We start from the raw sequence: 6,000 nt of genomic DNA, 5'->3' as shown, positions 1-6,000 counted from the left end.
CCCTGCCCGGCCCCGGAGCGTCGCGGGCGCTCGCTAGCCCTCTGGGCGCGGGCCGGACGTCGGGGGAGCTTTTGCAAACGTCCGGGTCGGCGCCTCTAGCCTCCTGTTCTCAACTGCAGCTGCTGGATGGGCCCGGGAGTGCGGAGCAGGAGGAGTTGGAGGAGGACGATGCCTTTACCACCGTGCAGGTGCCGGCAGCCGCCTTCTTGAGCTCCGGGACCCCCGGGAGTGGGAGCGGCAGTCGGGGCCGTCTCAACTCGTTCACTCAGGGAATCCTGCCCATCGCCTTCTCCAGGCAGATCTCACAAAACTACTGCTCCCTGGAGCAGTCGGGTCAGAGCGGCAGCACCAGCGCCTTTGAGCAGCTGCAGAGGTCTCGGTGAGTACCCTGGACGCTACACGCGCCCTGCTCTGCGTCGCTGTCCACCCCCACCCCCGGCACGCCCAGCCTCCCGGTAGTCTCTAGACTGTACTGCACGCACTGGTAGCTCCCACTTTCCTGCGCCCATTTGGATCCAGGGCTTCTGGCCCGAATTCCAAACCATTTGGGGCACGCGAAAGAGGAAGAGAGTCCAGGGGGTGTGTGGTCATACGTGTGTTTGCGAACCTGGCACTTGCAGAGCAGGAGCACCCTGCTAATGTCATGGCCTGGGAGTTGGAAGTTGCAGGAACCCATTAAAAAGGGGCTCCCGAACCTCACAGCACTAGGAGATCCTGAACTTCCTGAAACCCGGTTCAGACCCGGAGGTGCGATCCTCCAGCTGGGCTGGCAGCCGGCGGTCACAGCTTGGTGCGGTGGGTGGGGCTCGCGGCTGGGCGGCGCGCGGGAGCCTGAACTAGTAGCAGACACGCGAGAACCTTCCAAAGTTCCTTTCTGAGTTCAGTGTTGCTGTGGTAGGGGGAAACTTGGCGTTTTCTTTTTGCTTTCCTAAGAAGTGGGAAGTCTTTACATTCCCTTGAGCCCCCGTACCCCATTCCAGGATGAATTTGCTCGAGTTAGTTAAAAGCTTATTTTACCTGCAGGCATACTAGCAAAACCACGAAATGTTTCATATTTACTTATCCAGGAAATGGCAGGAGCTTGTTAGGGACCGTCTGTTAGATTTGTGTGGGACTTGGAGTTTGGGGAGCAGCGGGAGTGGGGAGCAACTGGCGAGATTTATGCCTATTCCCTGGGAGGCTCTGATCTTAAGTCAATCTACTGTGAAGTAAGTTACAACATAGACTCCACCTGGGTTCGGTTGATTTAGCAGAGTGGAGCCTCAGTTTACCCTTCAGGGATAGACCCTTGCCAGGATTCTGAAGGCATCAAGATGAGCTGGAAGAACATTCTCTATTACAGTCTGTCTCCTGTAATGCGCCTGTTTTGATCTGGCCCAAGTAAGAAGGTAGCCTGTTGGAAAACTTCTCCTTGTAATCAAGTCAAAGAACAAGCCGGCTCATCCAAAGTTGACTCTCGCCGGTGGATGAAATCAGGCCGGTGCTGATGTGTATATTGCAGTTCAAGTGCCTGTAGGCTCAAGGGCCAGGGGTGTGGAGTCTGGGAAGCAACCTTGTGATTGCATGGATGAATTAGTGACACTGGGCACAGGTGACAGTCCGCTTCTGGCATTTCTTGTTAGAACATGCATCTCCCCAGTAGCGGGTGAGTGCGTGGGAGGGGGAATCCCTTTCTGGGCAAGTAGTGCACACTCAGCAGTTTCTGGGCAGCCCTGTATTACTGCTTGACATCGCACACCGGCTCATAATTCTGGAGTTTGAGCCCAAGCCCAGCAGTCAGTGGGTCATGACAGGAATTATAATAAACATACGTGTTATTTTAAGCCAGTGTGCAAGGGCTGGCCTGTGTCACCTGGTAGACAGATGTATTCCCTGTGCTGCAAACAGCTGGAGATCGGATTACCTCTAGCTCTTTCTCTAAGCAGCTAATTTCAGGGATATGGATTATCTTGGGTTGTTATTTCTGAGCCAAAGAACATCCACAATTTTCTCTCTAATCCTATCTCTGTGAACCTTTAGGATGTTTTTCTTGATCCCTCGCACTTCAACACATTAAGATGAGTTAGTATTAAGATGCATCCTTACCTGTCAATCATGTTCATCTTACTATATCTGAATAGTCCATATCTGGTAACTTGATAGGCACTTTTAAAATGACAACTGTCAACAGAAACAGTATCAAATTTGATGTGCCAGCAAGGGAGGATGTAGGGAAAATTAATTTGAGAAGAGGCCTTTTAAGAAAGCCCAGCTTGGCTGAGGAATGGGGTCAAATGTGGCATATCCTAGGACATGTACTGTTTTTCAGACCATTGTCTGAAGTATACTGCTTTTATGATTTCTGAAGTGTACTTTCACCTGGTTTAGAGTACAAACTTATTTGAATAAGGCACGGGTGGGGCCTGTTTTCGGGGCTTCCCTTCCCTTCCCTCCCTTCCCAGTGAGCTCCCTTTCAGAAGCCAGCCTGTGTGCTTTCTGTATATTACTTTACCTGGATGTCGTTTGCCAATGAAATTAGATTTGCCTTGGGTTCATTTCTAGCTGAATTCCATAGAACTTTTCTGCTCCAAAGTTGAGCTCCCAGATCTCAGCCTCACCAGGAGCTCTTAAAAATGCAAACTCCTCGGCCCCACCCTCACCTGCTTCAACCCAAATCTACATTTTAACCGGAACCCCAGGGGATTCATTTACAAATTAAATTGCGGGAAGCACTGCTTAATCTTTAAACCAGTCCCAAGGAATTAAAACTGATCGGGGTGAATTGCTTGAACTTCCAAACTTTGAAATACAATAGGGAGGAAGATTTCCATGCCTAAGTTTAGGCATGAGTGTGTGCTCAGTGAAGAGAGGTGCATGCAAAGATCACACCATTTTTGTATGCTGAACCTTGACATCTATCACATTTGACCCTCACAGCCACCTGTGAGTTCTTTCACAGGTGAGGAGACCGTGGGCCTTAGGGAGGCCTATTAACTACCTTGGACTGGCCCAGCTACTAAGAGGCACTTAAGATAATGGGTGAACCCCATTTGGGCCAGGATAGGAACCTGAGTTTTTTTTTTTTTTTAATTAATTAATTTTACAATAGAATGCATTTTGACATAGGGAACCTGAGTTTTTGACATCCAAGCCTGACATCTTTTCCCTCGGGCACTCAATCCTTGACACTCTGCCTTACATACAGTGAGGCCACCTATCATGTTTGAGCTGCTGACTGTAAATGTCCGGGATACAGCTTGCAAGTCACTTTGGTGTGATTTGATATCGCAGGTTACTGGTTACCTTGACGAGTCCTGCTTCCTCAAATGTTGAAGTATAACACCAGGGAAGCACACCAAGCCTGGAGTAGAAAGTAAGAAACTTTATTAAAGGACAGTAAATCAGAGTGGAAGAAGGGGACAGACCCAAAGGTGGAATCCGTCGCTTTTATATGTCTAAAGTTTCCCTTGTTCTCCATTCTTCTCCCTTGTTTATTTCCTCTCATCCTGCAGAGTGACTGGGGGATGTGGATGGCATGGCAGGGGGTGGGGGGTGTGCAGGTACAGGTGGGCTGGAAGGGCCTAGGTGAAGTGCTGGGCAGGAAGGGAGCATCAGCCCAGGGGCATTGGTTAGCAGCTCCCTGTCTGCTCTGGAGTTGCTTCATTTACAACCTTTTTGGGAGGGGGAGTACCTAAGGGCTCTGGAGACTTGAGCATCTTTCCAGTCTCCCAGGGGCTGTTTCCAATCCAGACTCAATTTTCTCCATCAGACCTGATTTAACTAGCTACCCTGTCTTTATATCTGGCTTCAATTTGTACCCCTTTAGTGATTCCTGGCAAGTTTTGCCTCTTTGTTTAGGTCTCCCCGGTTTTGCTGCTGTGTCTTAGGCTCTGTTCTGTTAGACTGTGGCCTGGGGATCCTACTAGCCTTGTGAAGGGTCCCCTGTGGCCTGGAAGCCTGCACTGGGGTGTGCAGAGGCACCCCTGTTGAGTTTCCTCTCTGCTGGAGCAGTGAGACACCCATCAGGAAGGTGTTAATGGGTGAAAGGGAGTGCAAACTTAGAAGGTGTCTTAAGGCTTCTTTTACTTTAAAAACTTCACCCAGGCAGCCGCTGCCAGCAATCCTGATTACTCCATTTCCTGGAGCTTCTGATGGCCACACAGCTGCCCAGCAGCTGTCTCCAGCCCAGGTGGAAGCTCTGTGCCTGCCAGAAGAGTGGCTTGGTGACTGGGGTAGTCCTTAGAAATGGCAAGCGTCTTTTACCTTTTCTGAACACCTGAGTTTGAATCATGCCAAGTGGAGAGTTGGGTCCTCCATGGGAGGAGGGAACAAGGTGCAGAGGAGCCCCTTGGCCTGGGTCCCAGTGCTGTGGCCAGGGCAGCCTTTCCATCCCAGGCAGGTTAATTAGCCCTTCTCCTCCGGAGAGCCTGGGTGATGGCTTGGGCCCTTTAAGCCAGATGCCTGTGGCACTGACATTTGTTGTGGAACATAGACTGAGTGTTGGCAGGGGGTGCTAAAAGCTTCCAGAGGCTAGTCAAATGTTAATGTATTTAGGATGGGGGGGGGGGAGGCGGGGTCCCTTCAATGGCATATTCTTCTTTTTGATAGCTCTAGGCTCTGTACTGCTTTGTTCCTATTGTAAGGCTGAGGAAACTGGAGCTCAGATGTGTTAAGTCATTTGCTCAAGGTCACTCAGCCCTGCTCGCTGAGTTCTGGCTCATTCCTGACTGCTTACCCTGGCCACTTAGGGCTTCTGCCTCTCCTTTGTGCACCGCCCCTCTTGGGGTGGAAACTGGGCTCTGGCTGTAAACTGTAACCTCAGTGTCTTGACTGAAAAAGAAAAATGCAAACCGACCAGTAGTTGAGAATCAGCGAGTGGGAAGGGAGATGGTCATTCTTCCTTAACTTTGTCACCACCTGGCCATGTGACTTTGATCTCCCTAGCTTATTGCTTAAGTTGTCTTTGAGCCATTTTCCCAGCCACAGTTACAGAAGCCCAGGCTGCACGCAGTCTCAGGCCAGGCCCGGCTCTGGTCAGGACACTTTCCAAAGTCTACGCCTGGTTTGTGCCTGGCTGGGAGTTAGGCCATCCACTAGTGGCCCTAGCTGCTGGCAGAGGCATCCCGGTCCCCGCCCACTCCCGTCCTTGTCCTCCTAGAGCCTGTGATGTGGGTGAGCTCAGGAGGCAGCTGGCAAGTGCCCAGTGAGGGCAGCGAGTTCAAGGGTGACCTTTTGCTCTCTGGAAGGGTGGGGCAGCCTGCAGGGCTCTGTACACTGTCCCACAGCTGGCCTGGGAGCTTCCCTCGAGCCTGGAGATTGTTACGTTGTGGATGGGGGCTGCAGACAGGAGGCTTTGAGCAGAATGGGAAGAACTGGTGGGTGAGGTGGTGACCTCATGTGGGACAGAGACTTGGGAACCCTACCTTCTGGGCCAGGTGGGTTCTTAGGAACCCTGGTGGAAATAAAGGATTGGGACAGATGAGTCTGCCTTCTTGTCCTGATCTAGCATTCCTGTGGCCCACTGCAGGGCCTGGGACATGTGGGAAATTGAACTCTAGGCACCAAGCAGCTGTGAGTCTGTTACACAGCACTGGTCTCAGAATGCACATTAATGAATGAATGAATGAATGAATGAATGAGTGGAGTAGGGGGAACTGGAGTAGCAGGGAACCCTCAGCTGTAGGTCTCCTAGCTGGACAAGAACTTAGGGACATCCAAGCTGGAAGCCACCTTTCCTGACAAAGTGGTCAGTTCCCCAGTCAACACCCCATTCCTCCGGGAGGAAGTGATCTCTATAACTTAGTGGCTAAAAGCCTCAAGTTCACAAAGCGCTTTTGTAGACATTGACTTCAGCCCCAGAAGGTAGGAGTCTAAGGTCACGCAGTGGACTAGGGGTGGCATTAGGTGCTTTGTTATCTGTCAGGTATGTAGTAGAGGAAATTCTACTAATGAGACTTAATGCCTTGCATCACTTATTCATTCAACAAACATGGAACATAATGAGTATCAATTATGAGGCAT

General features: G+C 50.8%; 1 protein-coding gene across 1 annotated transcript in view; it reads left to right on the top strand.

The window, feature by feature from the left end:
• The first annotated feature begins 6 nt into the window (after positions 1–6).
• The window catches only part of Cables1 (Cdk5 and Abl enzyme substrate 1), a 109,882-nt gene continuing 103,888 nt past the window's right edge, over positions 7–6,000 (top strand). Inside the window, exon 1 of the mRNA XM_015482486.2 lies at positions 7–379. The gene's annotated coding sequence lies outside the window, so the exon portion shown is untranslated. The remainder of the gene's footprint in view (positions 380–6,000) is intronic.

This window comes from Marmota marmota, unplaced genomic scaffold (genome assembly GCF_001458135.2).
Source record: "Marmota marmota marmota unplaced genomic scaffold, marMar, whole genome shotgun sequence".
NCBI classification, from domain to species: domain Eukaryota; kingdom Metazoa; phylum Chordata; class Mammalia; order Rodentia; family Sciuridae; genus Marmota; species Marmota marmota.
This window is presented reverse-complemented; position numbering and strand designations above follow the sequence as displayed.